Source organism: Rutidosis leptorrhynchoides, chromosome 1 (genome assembly GCF_046630445.1).
Source record: "Rutidosis leptorrhynchoides isolate AG116_Rl617_1_P2 chromosome 1, CSIRO_AGI_Rlap_v1, whole genome shotgun sequence".
Lineage (NCBI taxonomy): Eukaryota > Viridiplantae > Streptophyta > Magnoliopsida > Asterales > Asteraceae > Rutidosis > Rutidosis leptorrhynchoides.
The window spans coordinates 13,834,424-13,853,863 of NC_092333.1; the positions used below are offsets into that span (position 1 = coordinate 13,834,424).

The 19,440-nt window shown below is 34.0% G+C and overlaps 1 non-coding gene across 1 annotated transcript; it reads left to right on the plus strand.

The window, feature by feature from the left end:
* Positions 1-3,145: 3,145 nt before the first annotated feature.
* Positions 3,146-3,252, plus strand: LOC139887243 (small nucleolar RNA R71). The gene has a single exon (XR_011773081.1). It is a non-coding gene; the product is annotated as a small nucleolar RNA R71 (small nucleolar RNA).
* The last annotated feature ends 16,188 nt before the right edge of the window (positions 3,253-19,440 follow it).

Below are 19,440 nucleotides of genomic sequence, written 5' to 3' on the forward strand. Positions count from 1 at the left end.
ATCAAATTAGGTATAATATTGCTCAAGAACACATTAAATACGAATTAAAGAGTGTAATGTGTAGAAATTTACCCCTCTTCTTGAAAAACTTCTTGGTAGGAACCTCCTCATTGTGATTTTAGGAAAGATTTGGTGAAAAATGGTGAAAAATCGCGAATTTGTGTGTGTTTTTCGGAGTATTTTCGCAGCTAAAATAATGAAGTGGTGTTTGGGACTGGTCTGTTCGACCAGTTTAATCTGTCCAGAATTTTGGTGCTCCGCGATCGCGTAGGCTCTTTGCCTCACAGCTCCGCGATCGCGGAGGTAATAGTTTTTTTTTTTTTTTTTTTTTTTTTTTTTTTTTTTTTGCATACTTTAGGTTAATAAAATTAAAAATAATGATAACAAAATTTCTCGCCCCTCCCTTGGGTAAAGCAATTTCGGCTCGAAACCTAGTTTTCACTTGCGACGAAATTTTTGAAATCAATTTTTAACTCAATGAACTAAAGTACATTTTGTTTTTAAATTCACACCAAACTTAAATTTAAAATGCATATTAATTTTATGAAAATATTATTAAAATTTACATACATTAATTTTATATATTTATATTTAAAATAACATAGTAATATATTATATATTTAATTTTAAAAATAATGAAAAATAAATTAAAAATAAAAATCTTTTTGTTCTTTTATCCCACTTTAATCAATCAAATATTAACAAATATACGTCCCTTTTTTCGGTAAAGTAATTTCGGCTATATTACCTAGTTTTACTCCTGACGAATTTTTGCAATATTTTAATTGATTGATTAAAGATATTTATACCTTATGAATAAACGTTGAATTTCGCTGTGTTGGATTAAACTTTTTTCCTGATATCAATAAATTCGGTTATATTACCTAGTTTTACCGAATATCAATTTAATACTTTTTAGCGAACAATCCAGCGTTTTAAAATTCAAAAGGTTAAAAGCAAAATAAAATAAAATAAAAACTGTACATACTTACCTATAAGATGGAATCCTCAGTGACCTGCTTTGGTCGACTCATAGGAAAGTCGTTCGATTTGATTTTGGTTCAGTTCAAAGGAATTCTTCATCTTCTAAAACCTATAAAACAAAAAATTCAGAATGGGGGAAGAAGACTAGTTCTTTAGGGTCTGCTAGGGAAAGACCATTTGGATTCCATTCTCGAGAACTACACGAAAACAGAACATCTAACTCTAGACAACATTATATATAACCCTTAAAACATTTAATTCTTCCCACACTTAGTTAGCTGTGGTGTCGAAATTGTGATTAACTTCATCGTCAAATTCATCTAGACCATTATTAATTTGCATATGTTTAACTTTTGCTTTCATCCAATGGTCGGTTTCCTGTGTAATATCCAAAAATTCAACTAATTTCGCCTTTTCTTTAAGCGACAGATTGGATAATAACCGGTTATATAACTTAAAGTTCCCCTTAATCTTAGCATCCTGCACCCGTTTATAAAGCTTTTTTATTGAACTGTCAATAACGGGGTCATTTAATTTCGTATTAACAACAGGGTCTTTTGTTATCAGGTCATCATTTGGTGTTACTTCATCTTTTCCACACTTAGGCGTTTTATTATTATTAAGCACTACCGTTGGAGGTTCAACGGTTTTGGTTGGTGGAGATTTAGACTTTTTATTCACAAAGGTAACCGATTTTTCACCATCACTAAGGGTCAATCTACCTCCTTTTACATCTATTAACGCCCCGGTGGACGCTAAGAATGGTCGACCTAAAATCAGAGGAATGTTCGAGTCCTCTTCTATGTCAATGACAACAAATTCGACTAGAAAGGTTAAATTACCCACTTGAATGGGTAGGTTGTCAGCAATTCCAACTGGGTGCCTAATGGTTTGGTCAAATAATCGAACACTCATTTCCGTTGGAATTATCTTACCTACACCTAATCTTTTATATAATGAAAAAGGCATAATACTCACACTCGCACCTAAATCTGCTAGTGCATTATACATGACACAATCACTAAGTAGACAAGAAACAATAAATTCACCCGGATCGCCCATCTTGGGTGGAAGTTTCGGTGGAACTTTCTTTACCGGTTTTATTTTTGCGGTCTTGGTTTCTTGCACTTGCTTATTCTTCCTCTTTTTTCCATTCGTATCACCAACTTTATTACTTATTACTTGCTCATACTCAACTCCTTTTATTGGGAACGGGATGGGTGGTTTGTATGGTGCATACATTGGTTTTTCAAAACCTGGCGGTGGTGTGACTTCTTCATCGTCACTCATATCTGAAACCTTTCCATCTTCTGATGCTGGTTTTTCAGAATTCGTTGAAACCATGTTAATATTTTCATTCCGAGGGTTTACTTCAGAATTACTCGGTAGCTTTCCTTGTTCCCTTTCACTCATCATGCTAGCTAGATTACCTACGTGTTTTTCTAGATTCAAAATGGAAGCTTGTTGAGTTCTTAATGATTGATCAAACCTCTCATTTGTTTGGGTTTGAGTTTCAAGAAATTGTGTTTGAGATTCAACTAGCTTTGTTATCATTTCTTCCATATTTGACTTTTTCTCATCGGTTTGTTGTGGTGGCTTATACAAGCTAGGTCTTTGTTGACTGAAAGTGTTGTTTTGAGTTGGTTGGTTATTCGAACCTTGTTGGTTGTACGAGTTATTGTTTGGTCCATTTGGATTGTAAAGAATGTTTTGATTTCGATTGAAGTTTGGCCTTGGCGGTTGATAATTATTTTGATAATTATTTCCCGGCCTTTGGTTTATGTAGGAAACATTCTCTCTTTGTTCCATTGTTTGTTCAATGTGACAATCTTTCGTTAAGTGTGGTCCACCGCATTGCTCACAACTGATTCGTATTGCGTGAATATCTTTATTCATCTTTTCCATTCGTCTTTCAAAAGCATCTATTTTTGCGGAAACGGAATTAAAATCATGGCTAGAATCGGCTCTAGCCACTTTAGATGAATGAAAAATATCTTTTTCTTGGTGCCACTCATGAGAGTGGGAGGCTGTGTTATCAATGATTTTGTGAGCTTCGGTTGCGGTTTTCTTCATAATAGAACCACCAGCGGCTGTGTCGATGTCTTTTCTTGTAGCGACGTCAATGCCTTTGTAAAAGATTTGAACTATTTGAAAAGTATCTAAACCGTGTTGAGGACATCCTCTCAACATCTTTCCGAATCTTGTCCATGCTTCATATAACGTTTCATTTGTCTTTTGCACGAACGTGGCAATTTCTCCTTGAAGTCTCACGGCTTTAGATGCCGGAAAGAATCTTTGAAGAAATTTCTCAACTAAAACATCCCATGAATCAATCGCTCCTTCAGGTAACGATTCTAACCAATCTTTGGCTTCTCCCTTTAAAGTCCAGGGGAACAACATAAGATAGATCGTTTCATCTTCGATTTCTCGAATTTTAAATAGATTACAGATTCTATTAAAAGTTCGAAGATGTTCGTTTGGATCTTCTTTTGCTGTACCACTAAATTGGCATTGATTAGTGATCATGTGTGAAATGCCCCGTTCATATTAATTATAAACGTTTCATATTAATTGGTTTCTTTGCGAGGTTTTGACCTCTATATGAGACGTTTTTCAAATCTTGCATTCGTTTTTAAAAACAACCATAACCTTTATTATTGAATAAAGGTCTTAATGACATACTTTAGATTGTCTATCAAAGACAATCTCCTCAAATAAATAAGTTTTTACACAACCCTTTACAACCTGATCAAATATATTACAACAAACACTCCGAATGCAAGTTTAAACAATATAAACAATTATGCCGACTCCAAATCTTGACCTTGGGTTGGCATACGACAGCGGAAGCGTTTTTAATATTCACCTGAGAATAAACATGCTTAAAACGTCAACAAAAATGTTGGTGAGTCATAGGTTTAATTTCTATATAATAATCATAACATTTAATAAGCCACAAGATTTCATTTAATTAAATGCGCAGGATCATTACAACTGCAAAAATCATTCATACGATGAGTCGCCTGGTAACCGACCTTAACATAGAGCGCTTAAGATATCTGGCATCATACATTCCACTATTCAAATGTATGACAAGAACCCTTCGAAGTACTAAAGCATTTCCACTATTCGAAAATGGGGGTGGTTGGTGCCCGTAGATCTACCTTTAGGATTCGCGTCAATTAGTGTTTTTCACTAATTCTTAGGTTACCAAGCATAATAATAATAAGTACAGATATCCGGTATAACAAAACAGTCGTAGAATGTAGTTTCATGAACTTGTGCTTATCTTGTAAAACATTTATAAATTTGCATGTATTCTCATCCCAAAATAATTTAGATAGTAAAAATGGGACTATAACTCACCTTCACAGATTTTCAATTCGTCGAAAATCAGACTTGGTCACAGGACGATTCACAAACCTATAACAAATATATATATATATCAAAATGTGATAGAATTATATTCATATTATATTTTTATTTACGTGTTAATGATTTAAGTTGTCAAGTTAGCAGTCCAACGTTAGTAGTTCACAATTAGTAGTAAATATATATTTCAAAACATAGTGTACACGTATTGTATAAGAATCAATCATGACCCACGATACAGCTATTGTCTTTGAAGTCATCTCGACGTATTGTGTATGTGGTGTCTTTCGATTTATCCGACGAATTGTATATATATTGTCTAAGACTCAATCACGACCCACTGTACAACTATTGTCTTTGAAGTTATCTCGACGTATTGTGTACATGTGTCTTACGATTTATCTGACGTATTGTATATATATTGTCTAAGGTTTAATCACGACCCCCTGTACAACTATTGTCTTTGAAGTTATCTCGACGTATTGTGTACATGTGTCTTACGATTAACCAAGACTAGTATGGTACAAGGAAATATGTATGAATACATGTATAATACAAGCAAAGTTAGCTAGGATATGGTTAGTATAGATTTTTGTTCAAAAATCCCGAATTCAAAATGTAGAATTCTAACCAATATTGTTTTGCCCATAATTTCTTCGTTACAACTCCGTTTTGAGTGATTCAAATTGCTATGGTTTTGGAACGAACTAAATTTTGTGAAACTAAACTGAAAAAGTGGTGGTTTATAGTCGGATTTACAGGTTACAAGTCGGATTTGAAATAGGTAGTCATTTCCGTCGAAAGAACGACATCTTGATGACCATTTAAAAAAAACATACTTCCACTTTGAGTTTAGCTATGATTTTTGGACACGTTATCATGTTCATATGAAAAATCATTTTCCCAGAAAACAAGATTCTAATTCAAAGGTTAAGACAGGTTTTAATTATCCAACCCAAAACAGCCCGCGGTGTTACTACGACGGCGTATATCCGGTTTTACGGTGTTCTTCGTGTTTCCAAGTTTTAAATCATTTAGTTAGCACATCATATAGATATAGAACATGTGTTTAGTTGATTTTAAAAGTCAAGTTAGAAGGATTAACTTTTGTTTGCGAACAAGTTTAGAATTAACTAAACTATGTTCTAGTGATTACCAGTTTAAACCTTCGAATAAGATAGCTTTATATGTAAGAATCGAATGATGTTATGAACATGATTACTACCTCAAGTTTTATGGATGAACCTACTGGAAAAGAGAAAAATAGATCTAGCTTCAAAGGATCCTTGGATGGCTTGAAACTTCTTGAAGCAAAATCATGACACGAAAACAAGTTCGAGTAAGATCATCACTTGAAATAAGATTGTTATAGTTATAGAAATTGAACCAAAGTTTGTATATGATTCTTACCTTTGATTTAGAATGAAAACCTACTGAATTAAGTGAGGACTTCTTGAGATTGGATGATTACTTGAAATGGATTTGCAAGATTGGAAGTAATCTAGCAAACTTGAAAGATTTCTTGATTTTATGAAACTAGAACTTATAGAATTTATGAAGAACACTTAGAACTTGAAGATAGAACTTGAGAGAGATCAATTAGATGAAGAAAATTGAAGAATGAAAGTGTTTGTAGGTGTTTTTGGTCGTTGCTAATGGGTTAGATATAAAGGATATGTAAGTTTGTTTTCTTGTAAATAATTCATGAATGATTTGTAATATTTTTTGTAATTTTATGAGATATTTCATGCTAGTTGCCAAATGATGGTTCCCACATGTTTAGGTGACTCACAAAGGCTGCTAAGAGCTGATCATTGAAGTGTATATACCAATAGTAAATACATCTAGAAGCTGTGTATTGTACGGGTACGAATACGGGTGCATACGAATGAAATTGTTGATGAAAACGAATGAGGATGTAATTGTAAGCATTTTTGTTAAGTAGAAGTACTTTGATATGTGTCTTGAAGTCTTTCAAAAGTGTACTAATACATCTAAATACACTACATGTATATACATTTTAACTGAGTCGTTAAGTCATCGTTAGTCGTTATATGTAAGTGTTGTTTTGAAACCTTTAAGTTAACGATCTTGTTAAATGTAATTAATTCATTGTTATTATACTTAATGAGATAATGAATTATCATTTTATCATGTTAACATAGTGTATTAATATATCTTAGTATGATTCATAAGTATTAAGACGTTATTACATAGATAATCGTTATATATATATTGTTTCGAAACCCTTAAGTTAGTAGTCTCATTTTATGTATATAGTTCATTGTTAATATACTTAATGAGATACTTGATTATCATTATAACCTATTAAACATATATATATAACCATATATATATATATTTAATTATGTCATATAAAAGTTCATACGTTCGTGAATCATCGGTCAAACTGGGTGGTCAAACGTTTATATAAAATTCATTTCAAATAACCAAATCTTGATGAGTTTGATTGCTTAACATGTTGGAAACATTAATTATGTAAATATTAATCTTCTATATATTATCGGAAAAATCCGGGTCGTTACATTACACACCCGTTAAATTAAATTTCGTCCCGAAATTTAGAATAGTACCTAGTTAACGTGCGATATCGGAAAACAAATGTGGGTACTTCAGCTTCATTTGGTCTTCTCGTTCCCAAGTGAATTCAGGTCCTCTACGAGCATTCCATCGAACCTTAACGATTGGTATCTTACTTTGTTTGAGTCGTTTGACCTCACGATCCATAATTTCGACGGGTTCTTCGACGAAATTTAGTTTCTCGTCAATCTTAATTTCATCTAAAGGGATAATGAGATCTTCGGTAGCTAGGCATTTCTTCAGGTTCGAAACATGAAAGGTGTTGTGAATCTTTTCTAATTGTGGAGGTAGCTCAAGTCGATAGGCCACCGGCCCAATGCGTTTTTCGATCTTGAATGGCCCAATGTATCTTGGGCTCAATTTCCCTCGCTTTCCAAAACGAATAACACCTTTCCAAGGTGATACCTTAAGCATAACCATATCACCTTCCTCAAACTCTAAAGGTTTCCTTCTAACATCCGCGTAGCTCTTTTGCCGACTCCGGGCTGTTTTCAATCGTTGCTGAATCTGAATGACCTTGTCGGTAGTTTCCTGGATAATTTCCGGACCTGTAATCTGTTTTTCCCCCACATCACTCCAACAAATCGGAGACCTGCACTTCCTCCCATAAAGTGCCTCGAATGGTGCCGCCTCAATGCTAGAATGATAGCTGTTGTTGTAGGAAAACTCAGCTAATGGTAGATGTCGATTCCAACTACTTCCAAAATCAATAACGCATGCTCGTAGCATGTCTTCGAGTGTCTGAATCGTCCTTTCACTCTGCCCATCAGTTTGTGGATGATAGGCAGTACTTAAATCTAGACGAGTTCCCAACGCTTCGTGTAATGCCTGCCAGAATCTAGAAGTAAATCTGCTATCACGATCAGAGATAATAGAGATTGGTATACCATGTCTAGATACAACTTCTTTCAGATATAATCGTGCTAATTTCTCTATACCATCCTCTTCTTTTATTGGCAGAAAGTGTGCTGACTTAGTAAGACGATCGACTATTACCCAAATCATATCATAACCACCTGCGGTTCTCGGTAACTTAGCAATGAAATCCATGGTAATATTTTCCCATTTCCATTCTGGGATTTCAGGTTGTTGGAGTAGACCCGATGGTTTCTGATGTTCAGCTTTGACTTTAGAACAAGTCAAACATACTCCTACATATGTGGCTATATCAGCCTTCATTCCTGGCCACCAAAAGTTTCTCTTGAGGTCTTGGTACATTTTCCCCGCTCCGGGATGTATTGAATATCTGGTTTTATGTGCTTCATCTAGTACCACTTTCCTCAAATCTCCATTCTTTGGTACCCAAATTCTTTCAGCTAAATACCTGGTTCCGTCTTCCCGAATATTAAGCTGTTTTTCTAATCCTTTGGGTATTTCCCTTCCAAAAATTCCTTCCTTCAAAACCTCCTGTTGTGCCTCTTTTATTCGAGTAGTAAGATTAGTATGAATAATCATGTTCATAGCTTTTACTCGAATAGGTTCTCTTTCCTTTCGACTCAAGGCATCGGCTACCACATTCGCTTTCCCCGGGTGGTAACGGATTTCACAATCATAATCATTTAGCAGCTCAACCCACCTACGCTGCCTCATATTTAGTTGCTTTTGATTTAAAATATGTTGGAGACTTTTGTGGTCGGTGTATACAATAAACTTGACCCCATATAGATAATGTCTCCACATCTTTAATGCAAAAACAACGGCGCCCAATTCCAGATCATGTGTGGTGTAGTTTTGTTCATGAATTTTGAGTTGTCGAGAAGCATATGCAATCACCTTCTTCCGTTGCATAAGAACACACCCAAAACCCATTCTTGATGCGTCGCAGTAGATAACAAAATCTTCCATTCCGTCAGGTAACGATAAAATAGGTGCTGTAGTCAACTTCTTTTTCAACAATTGGAAGGCACCCTCTTGTTCGGAAGTCCATTCATACTTTTTCCCCTTGTGTGTCAAGGCAGTTAAAGGTTTGGCTACTCGGGAGAAATCTTGAATAAATCTCCTATAATAACCGGCTAAACCCAAAAATTGACGTATTTGCGTTGGAGTTTTCGGGGTTTCCCAATTTTTGATGGCTTCGATCTTGGCGGGATCAACTTTGATTCCATTACTACTGACTACGTGGCCAAGAAATTGTACTTCATTTAACCAAAAAGCACATTTAGAGAACTTAGCATAAAGTTGTTCTTTTCTTAACAACTCTAATACAAGTCTCAAATGTTGTTCGTGTTCTTGGTTATTCTTCGAATAGATAAGAATGTCATCAATAAAGACAATAACAAATTTATCTAAATATGGACTACATACTCGGTGCATGAGATCCATGAAAACTGCGGGTGCATTGGTTAGACCGAATGGCATAACCATGAATTCGTAATGGCCATAACGAGTTCTGAAGGCTGTTTTTGGTATATCGGCTTCTTTAACCCTCAGTTGATGATAACCCGACCTTAAGTCGATTTTGGAGTATACGCTCGAACCTTGGAGTTGATCAAATAGGTCATCGATTCGGGGTAAAGGGTATCGGTTTTTAATGGTGACTTTGTTCAGCTCACGGTAATCGATACACATGCGAAAAGACCCATCTTTCTTTTTAACGAATAAAATTGGAGCTCCCCATGGTGACGTACTCGGTCGGATAAAACCACGTTCTAATAATTCTTGTAGCTGACTTTGTAATTCTTTCATTTCGGTGGGTGCAAGTCTATATGGAGCACGAGCTATTGGTGCAGCTCTTGGTACAAGATCTATTTGGAATTCAACGGATCGGTGTGGAGGTAGTCCCGGTAATTCGTCCGGAAACACTTCAGGAAATTCTCTTGCAACGGGAACGTCATCGATTTTCTTTTCTTCTTTTTCAACCTTCTCAACGTGTGCTAGTACGGCATAGCAACCTTTTCTTATTAGTTTGCGCGCCTTCAAACTACTAATAAGATTTAATTTGGCATTACCCTTTTCTCCGTACACCATTAAGGGTAATCTGTCTTCTCTCGGAATGCGAATCGCCTTCTCATGACAAACAACTTCGGCTTTCACCTTGGACATCCAGTCCATTCCAATAATTATGTCGAAGCTTCCCAATTCCACCGGTATTAAATCAATTGCAAACGTTTCGCTAACTAAACTAATTTTCTGATTTCGGCAAATTTTATCAACCTTAATTAGTTTACCGTTTGCTACTTCAACTATACACTTTTTATCCAAAGGCGTTAACAGGCAATTTAATTTGGCACAAAATTCTCTACTCATATAACTTCTATCGGCACCCGAATCAAATAAAACATAAGCAGGTGTATTGTTGATAAGAAACATACCCGTAACAAGCTCCGGGTCTTCCTGTGCTTTCTCCCCATTAATGTTGAAGGCTCTCCCACGGCCTTGCGTATTTCCATTCCGGCACTGGTTTATGGTATGGCCCGGTTTTCCACATCCATAGCAAACAACGCCGTTATTATTTGTTCCGGCATTATTTACTCCTTTGTTTCTATTTGGTCCATAGACTTCACACTTTGCCGCAATATGGCCATTCCTATTACACTTGGTACATAATTCTTTACAAAACCATTCCGGATGAAACTTATCACACCTGGGGCATATAGTTCTTTGCCTTTTGTTGCCGTTGTTGGTGTTGTTGTTGTTAGGGTTATTGTTGTTGAGTCGTTTGTTGTTGTTATTGTTGGGATTTGGGTTGTTGTAGTTTTGGTTGCGGTTGTTGTTATTATTATTGGAATGGTTGTTGCGGTTATTGTTGCGGTTGTTGTTGCGATTATTGTTGTTATTGGGGTGGTTGCGATTGTTGTTGTAGTTGTTGTTTTGATTGTTGTTGTTGGACTGGTAACCCTGATCACTGCTTTCCTCCCACTTTCTCTTTCCCTGTTTCATTATGGCCTCCTCGGCCGCTTCTTTCTTTATCCTTCCTGTAATTTGGCCTATCAACTTGTGGGCTATACGACTCGCTTTCTGCATTGTTGCAGGGTCGTTAGCACCTACATGCTCTTGGATTCGTTCCGGCAACCCTTTTATGAATGCTTCAATTTTTGCTTCTTCGTCCTCAAATGCTCCAGGACACATTAAAGCCAGTTCATTGAAACGCCTCTCGTAGGTAGTAACATCTAACCCTTGGGTTGTTAGTGCTTTAAGCTCTGCCTTGAGCTTGTTGATTTCGGTTCTGGGACGGTACTCTTCCTTCATCATGTGCTTGAAGGCGGACCATGGAAGTGCGTAGGCGGTATTCTGTCCTACGTAGTCCATGTAGGTATTCCACCATGTCAAAGCAGTACCCCTGAAAGTATGTGTGGCATACTTAACTTTATCCTCTTCTGCGCAGTTGCTGATTGCGAACACGGCTTCAACCTTCTCTGTCCACCGCTTTAGTCCAACGGGTCCTTCCGTTCCTTCAAACTCATTGGGTTTGCAGGCCATAAAAGCTTTGTAGGAACATCCAATCCGGTTGCCATTGTTTCCTCCACTGCTGGAACCCGATTGGTTATTGTTGTTCATTGCATTCATCACTGCAGCCATATTTGCAGCAAAAGCTTGAAGTTCTTCTGTGCTCAATTGTTGTTGTCTAGTAACTGGAGGAGCCATTTCCTTCAAAAATAACCGAATGAGTTAATCACATAGAATTTTTAGAAGTAGCCAAAAAGTATTTTGTAGCTTAATATGAACTTATTATTATAAAAGCCTTTTCTTCATATTAGCGTTTTATAACTGTAATAATGTTCATACTTAGCAGCTAACACACAAATTAGCTACTAAAATTCTAATATGAAAAACTATGGTACATTATTACGTTACTACGTAATAATAAGTTGTAATAATAATAATAAACCTTCCATGCTTATTCTTATTATTATACAATCATAAGGAAAATTACATCGCAAACTTTCATACAAACTTAAACATACAATATACTACATATTTCACAATGCATGGAATACAGGATAGCTGCCGATGGTTCAAGAACGGCGAGATTTCTTAGATGTTGACGTTGTTTCTTTCTCGTCCAAACGTTTGGATTTTCGTTTGGATAGGTCTTTTTCCAATTCCTCCCAATTGGTTCTTTCGGCTAATTGTTTGGGAACAAAACCACCAGTCGTTATACGAGCGGTCATTTTATAAACTGATTTCTTAGATGGTTCAGGTGGATGATCACAAACATTTTGAGTCATAATAGGTTCATCGGGTTTGGGATCGGGTATAACAGCCAAAGATTTTCCCAAATCACGTTGTGGTTCGGTAATTTCCACAACTTCTTCAGGATCCTCTTCTTCGGGTTCCTCTTCTTCGGGATCTTCTTCTGGATCCTCTTCTGGAACCTCTACTGGCAATTGTGAATCTTCCCAATTTTCCCAACAATTTTCCACTTTAATGGTAGCACCAAAAGTTAACTTTTCCGTTGGTTTATAAGTCGTACACTTTGACTCAGCCTCCGAATCACTTGATAAGTAAATGAAATCTGAATCACTAGAGATGCTTATATGATCGGATGAAGTCATCTATCACATAATGGCAGGCACGTTAAGAGAATGATATATCTTATAATATTTATATGTTAATAATCCTATGTTTCCAACAATTGTATTAAGCAATCATTTTTTAAAATAATTACGGTCGAAGTCCAGACTCACTAATGCATCAAAAATCAGTTAGACACACTAATGAAAATTTTTCTGATTCTCTAAGACCAACGCTCGGATACCAACTGAAATGCCCCGTTCATATTAATTATAAACGTTTCATATTAATTGGTTTCTTTGCGAGGTTTTGACCTCTATATGAGACGTTTTTCAAATCTTGCATTCGTTTTTAAAAACAACCATAACCTTTATTATTGAATAAAGGTCTTAATGACATACTTTAGATTGTCTATCAAAGACAATCTCCTCAAATAAATAAGTTTTTACACAACCCTTTACAACCTGATCAAATATATTACAACAAACACTCCGAATGCAAGTTTAAACAATATAAACAATTATGCCGACTCAAAATCTTGACCTTGGGTTGGCATACGACAGCGGAAGCGTTTTTAATATTCACCTGAGAATAAACATGCTTAAAACGTCAACAAAAATGTTGGTGAGTCATAGGTTTAATTTCTATATAATAATCATAACATTTAATAAGCCACAAGATTTCATTTAATTAAATGCGCAGGATCATTACAACTGCAAAAATCATTCATACGATGAGTCGCCTGGTAACCGACCTTAACATAGAGCGCTTAAGATATCTGGCATCATACATTCCACTATTCAAATGTATGACAAGAACCCTTCGAAGTACTAAAGCATTTCCACTATTCGAAAATGGGGGTGGTTGGTGCCCGTAGATCTACCTTTAGGATTCGCGTCAATTAGTGTTTTTCACTAATTCTTAGGTTACCAAGCATAATAATAATAAGTACAGATATCCGGTATAACAAAACAGTCGTAGAATGTAGTTTCATGAACTTGTACTTATCTTGTAAAACATTTATAAATTTGCATGTATTCTCATCCCAAAATAATTTAGATAGTAAAAATGGGACTATAACTCACCTTCACAGATTTTCAATTCGTCGAAAATCAGACTTGGTCACAGGACGATTCACAAACCTATAACAAATATATATATATATATATATATATATATATATATCAAAATGTGATAGAATTATATTCATATTATATTTTTATTTACGTGTTAATGATTTAAGTTGTCAAGTTAGCAGTCCAACGTTAGTAGTTCACAATTAGTAGTAAATATATATTTCAAAACATAGTGTACACGTATTGTATAAGAATCAATCATGACCCACGATACAGCTATTGTCTTTGAAGTCATCTCGACGTATTGTGTATGTGGTGTCTTTCGATTTATCCGACGAATTGTATATATATTGTCTAAGACTCAATCACGACCCACTGTACAACTATTGTCTTTGAAGTTATCTCGACGTATTGTGTACATGTGTCTTACGATTTATCTGACGTATTGTATATATATTGTCTAAGGTTTAATCACGACCCCCTGTACAACTATTGTCTTTGAAGTTATCTCGACGTATTGTGTACATGTGTCTTACGATTAACCAAGACTAGTATGGTACAAGGAAATATGTATGAATACATGTATAATACAAGCAAAGTTAGCTAGGATATGGTTAGTATAGATTTTTGTTCAAAAATCCCGAATTCAAAATGTAGAATTCTAACCAATATTGTTTTGCCCATAATTTCTTCGTTACAACTCCGTTTTGAGTGATTCAAATTGCTATGGTTTTGGAACGAACTAAATTTTGTGAAACTAAACTGAAAAAGTGGTGGTTTATAGTCGGATTTACAGGTTACAAGTCGGATTTGAAATAGGTAGTCATTTCCGTCGAAAGAACGACATCTTGATGACCATTTAAAAAAAACATACTTCCACTTTGAGTTTAGCTATGATTTTTGGACACGTTATCATGTTCATATGAAAAATCATTTTCCCAGAAAACAAGATTCTAATTCAAAGGTTAAGACAGGTTTTAATTATCCAACCCAAAACAGCCCGCGGTGTTACTACGACGGCGTATATCCGGTTTTACGGTGTTCTTCGTGTTTCCAAGTTTTAAATCATTTAGTTAGCACATCATATAGATATAGAACATGTGTTTAGTTGATTTTAAAAGTCAAGTTAGAAGGATTAACTTTTGTTTGCGAACAAGTTTAGAATTAACTAAACTATGTTCTAGTGATTACCAGTTTAAACCTTCGAATAAGATAGCTTTATATGTAAGAATCGAATGATGTTATGAACATGATTACTACCTCAAGTTTTATGGATGAACCTACTGGAAAAGAGAAAAATAGATCTAGCTTCAAAGGATCCTTGGATGGCTTGAAACTTCTTGAAGCAAAATCATGACACGAAAACAAGTTCGAGTAAGATCATCACTTGAAATAAGATTGTTATAGTTATAGAAATTGAACCAAAGTTTGTATATGATTCTTACCTTTGATTTAGAATGAAAACCTACTAAATTAAGTGAGGACTTCTTGAGATTGGATGATTACTTGAAATGGATTTGCAAGATTGGAAGTAATCTAGCAAACTTGAAAGATTTCTTGATTTTATGAAACTAGAACTTATAGAATTTATGAAGAACACTTAGAACTTGAAGATAGAACTTGAGAGAGATCAATTAGATGAAGAAAATTGAAGAATGAAAGTGTTTGTAGGTGTTTTTGGTCGTTGCTAATGGGTTAGATATAAAGGATATGTAAGTTTGTTTTCTTGTAAATAATTCATGAATGATTTGTAATATTTTTTGTAATTTTATGAGATATTTCATGCTAGTTGCCAAATGATGGTTCCCACATGTTTAGGTGACTCACAAAGGCTGCTAAGAGCTGATCATTGAAGTGTATATACCAATAGTAAATACATCTAGAAGCTGTGTATTGTACGGGTACGAATACGGGTGCATACGAATGAAATTGTTGATGAAAACGAATGAGGATGTAATTGTAAGCATTTTTGTTAAGTAGAAGTACTTTGATATGTGTCTTGAAGTCTTTCAAAAGTGTACTAATACATCTAAATACACTACATGTATATACATTTTAACTGAGTCGTTAAGTCATCGTTAGTCGTTATATGTAAGTGTTGTTTTGAAACCTTTAAGTTAACGATCTTGTTAAATGTAATTAATTCATTGTTATTATACTTAATGAGATAATGAATTATCATTTTATCATGTTAACATAGTGTATTAATATATCTTAGTATGATTCATAAGTATTAAGACGTTATTACATAGATAATCGTTATATATATATTGTTTCGAAACCCTTAAGTTAGTAGTCTCATTTTATGTATATAGTTCATTGTTAATATACTTAATGAGATACTTGATTATCATTATAACCTATTAAACATATATATATAACCATATATATATATATTTAATTATGTCATATAAAAGTTCATACGTTCGTGAATCATCGGTCAAACTGGGTGGTCAAACGTTTATATAAAATTCATTTCAAATAACCAAATCTTGATGAGTTTGATTGCTTAACATGTTGGAAACATTAATTATGTAAATATTAATCTTCTATATATTATCGGAAAAATCCGGGTCGTTACAATGTGTAGGATTTGTCCTTTGATTTCAAAATCTGGCGTTCTAACATCTGGTTGATTAATGGCATGACCTTGGCCCGTATGTGTGGCTCTCATTCGGTCTTCCATACTTTGAGGTTCCGTTACTTCCATATTTAAATTTGTTGAATCTGAATCACTAGAAGATTCTGATTTAATGGTTTCTTCCTCGATAATCTCTGGATGAGTAATTTGTGGTTCAGGAGGAATAATTAGTGGTTCAGGACCTTCGAATTGCCCTTGAATATCCTCCGGATTCTCAATTGTGAAATTTGGTTCAAAAATTGGATTATCAGAAATTTGAGTTGGAGTACTTGTTCTAGATGACGATTCTAAAGAAAAATCAACGGCGACAATATTGGCTAAATGTCTTGATCGAGTTACAGGTGGTGAACGTACAAAAGGTGGTGAACGTTTCGCTCGGTGCATTCACTTACGTAACCTATTAGTTATAAATATAAAAATTATTTAAGTTATCAAATTAATAAACTTTTCTGATTTTGCCCACGTTTCGAATAGTCAATAGATGCAGCAGGTAGCCAGGATCCTTTAAATCGGAAAATCCACAACTCGCCACTAACAAATCCAACTATTACTACGAATCAGAAAATTGGGGTCTATTGATTTAACCACTTTCAATAATTTTTCGTCGGAATTTAAAGAAAATCTATGTCCTAAAAACTAGCGCGTAGAAATGAAAATGAAAAATAGCGTCGAAAAATAAACTAAAACTTAGAAACTAAAATTTTACGTCTAAAGTTTAGCGTATAAAAACTTAAAACTAAAAGTAGCGACTAAAGATATTAAACTTAAAGGTATTAAAATTTAAATGCAATTCTATTCGGAAAACGGCAATTACTTATATGAACTAAAATCTATAAACTTACTAAAGCGAAAAGCGTTGTCGTAAAATTCTAAGGCTCTTAAAATCTAGTTCTAAGAAAAAGACCTTAAGGGAGAATTACGGCAAAACTTAAAATTCTTAGAAATATAAAGTTAACTACGGCAAAAACTAAATTAAAACTAATTACGAACGATAAATAAAATAATTATGAAAAAATGATAAAAATACAAAATTTAGCTAAAATGATAAAAATACAATTTTTATAAAAATATTATTTTTATATTATTATTTTATAAAAGTATTAATTTTTATATAATTTAAAAACTAATTTAAAACTTAATATATCTAATTAATTAAAACTAAAATTAATAATAAATTAACTAAACCCTACTTAATTAATAATAATATTAATTTAATTAAACCCTAATCTGCAATTAATGCGTACAAGGATTAGTCAGTCAGGACTGCTACGCGATCGCGTAGATTATAGCTTAATATCTCCGCGATCGCGGAGTAAATAGTAATCGGTTAAAACCTGGGCTTAATCAGTTCGGCCCACTTTGGTTTTTTTTTATTATTTTTTTTTATTTTTTATTTGTTTTTATAAAATAAAAGATAATTTAAATAAAATAAAATAAAATTTATATTTTAAAAACTTATAATTAAAATATTTTTATAACAGAATTTTTAAAAAATAAAACTTTTTTTTTTATATAGGGTTTCGCTTTCGGTATCCCCGGCAGCGGCGCCAAAAACTTGATGCTGTAGCGGGGTGCGTACGAAATAGTGTTATTTTTATCACGAATACGGTACTAATTTTACAAGTTTTATTTATTTATTTATAGAATGGATATACCTAAACCTTGCTACAACACTTATAGGCAGTGTACCTAATCGTAGAGTAGTGTAGTTTTTAGTAAGTCCGGTTCGTTCCACAGGGACACTAGCGTAGCTTACACTATATTTTTATATAACTATATTTGTACATAATATATATAAGTATAATAGTAGTATTATTATTATTATAAAAAGGGGGTTTTACCGTTTAATGACCGGTTTGTCGATTTTAAGACTTAAGCGTAAAGTAAATGACAATAATTAAAATAACAATAATTAAAGTGCGATAAATAAAATGACAGTAAGTAAAATGACGGTAAATAAAAGTACGATGAGATGTAAAATAAAACTATTATGCTTATTTAAACTTCCGTAATCATGATGTTTGACGTTTTGATTGTAATTTATTACCCTGGGTTAATTGTCCTTTGGCCTGGAATATTTGATACCCATCTGGTTTTATGTCCATAATAGTTCATCGGTTATAATTATAATAGGTGCTCGTCATCAAATTAACCTTATACCCGAAGTCAAATATTCCAACTAATTAGGGATTCGAACTGTAACAAGGTTTTAATACTTGTTAATAACTACACCAGGTTATCGACTGGATGTAGTCCAAGGTATTAATACTTTATTAACAATTCCACCAGTTGTCGTTGAGTGAAATCCACCCCTGTTTTAATTAGTCCATGATGTATTAATTCATCCATTTGATCAGAATGAATAATCAATTACCCAACCCAACTGATTAAATAAATGATTGTAAAAGATTCCGTATAAATGTCACTAAATAGGACATTTACAATCATTAATAATTATTAGGTTAAATAAATTTGAAGATAGGTTCGACAGGCTCCAATGAGTTGTCAATTCAATAAACAATACCCCCCATCTATTAATAGTCAATAGTCCCATTTTCACAAGTGTCGGTCTTTTGCCCAAACCCTAATTATGGTCCAAAGCCCAATAACCCCGTCTAATATTTTTAGTCTAACATCACGATTACTTCGGCTCAAATAAACATAATAATAATTTAGTTACGAGACATTAATTTAAAAAGGTTGAACATAACTTACAATGATTAAAATTAGCGTAGTGGTACACGGACAGAGATTCGACTTTAATACCCGTAAAACATTCGCTACAATACCCCAATTATTATTAAACTTAAAATTAAAATTAAAATTATAATATATATATATATATATATATATATATCTCGTATGTTGAGAATGGAAAAGGAAAAAGATTAAATAAATCGATCGAATTGCGCAGCCTTTTATAGGCCCACATTTGTCCCTGTTTACTCCGCGATCGCGTGGTTTTTAGGCTTCACATCTCCGCGATCGCGGAGCTTCTTTTTCCAGCTCATCTGACTTCGTTTGCTAGCTTGTCGACATAAATTAATAAATATATATAATATATAAATAATTTATATAATTATTTAAATATTATATTATATTCTTGTGCATAGTGGACTTGTACTTTTAGCTCCGTTGAGTCGTACGTTGTTTCTCGATTTAAGTCCCGGTTCCGGATTTTCGAACGTCTTTTTGTACGCTGAGATATCTTGTACTTTGCGTTCCGCGGTTCGTACCTTTGTTATTTTTTAGACGTTTCTCATCAATAATTTGAACCACTTGGATTGTAACTTGTACGTTTGAGCTTTTTGG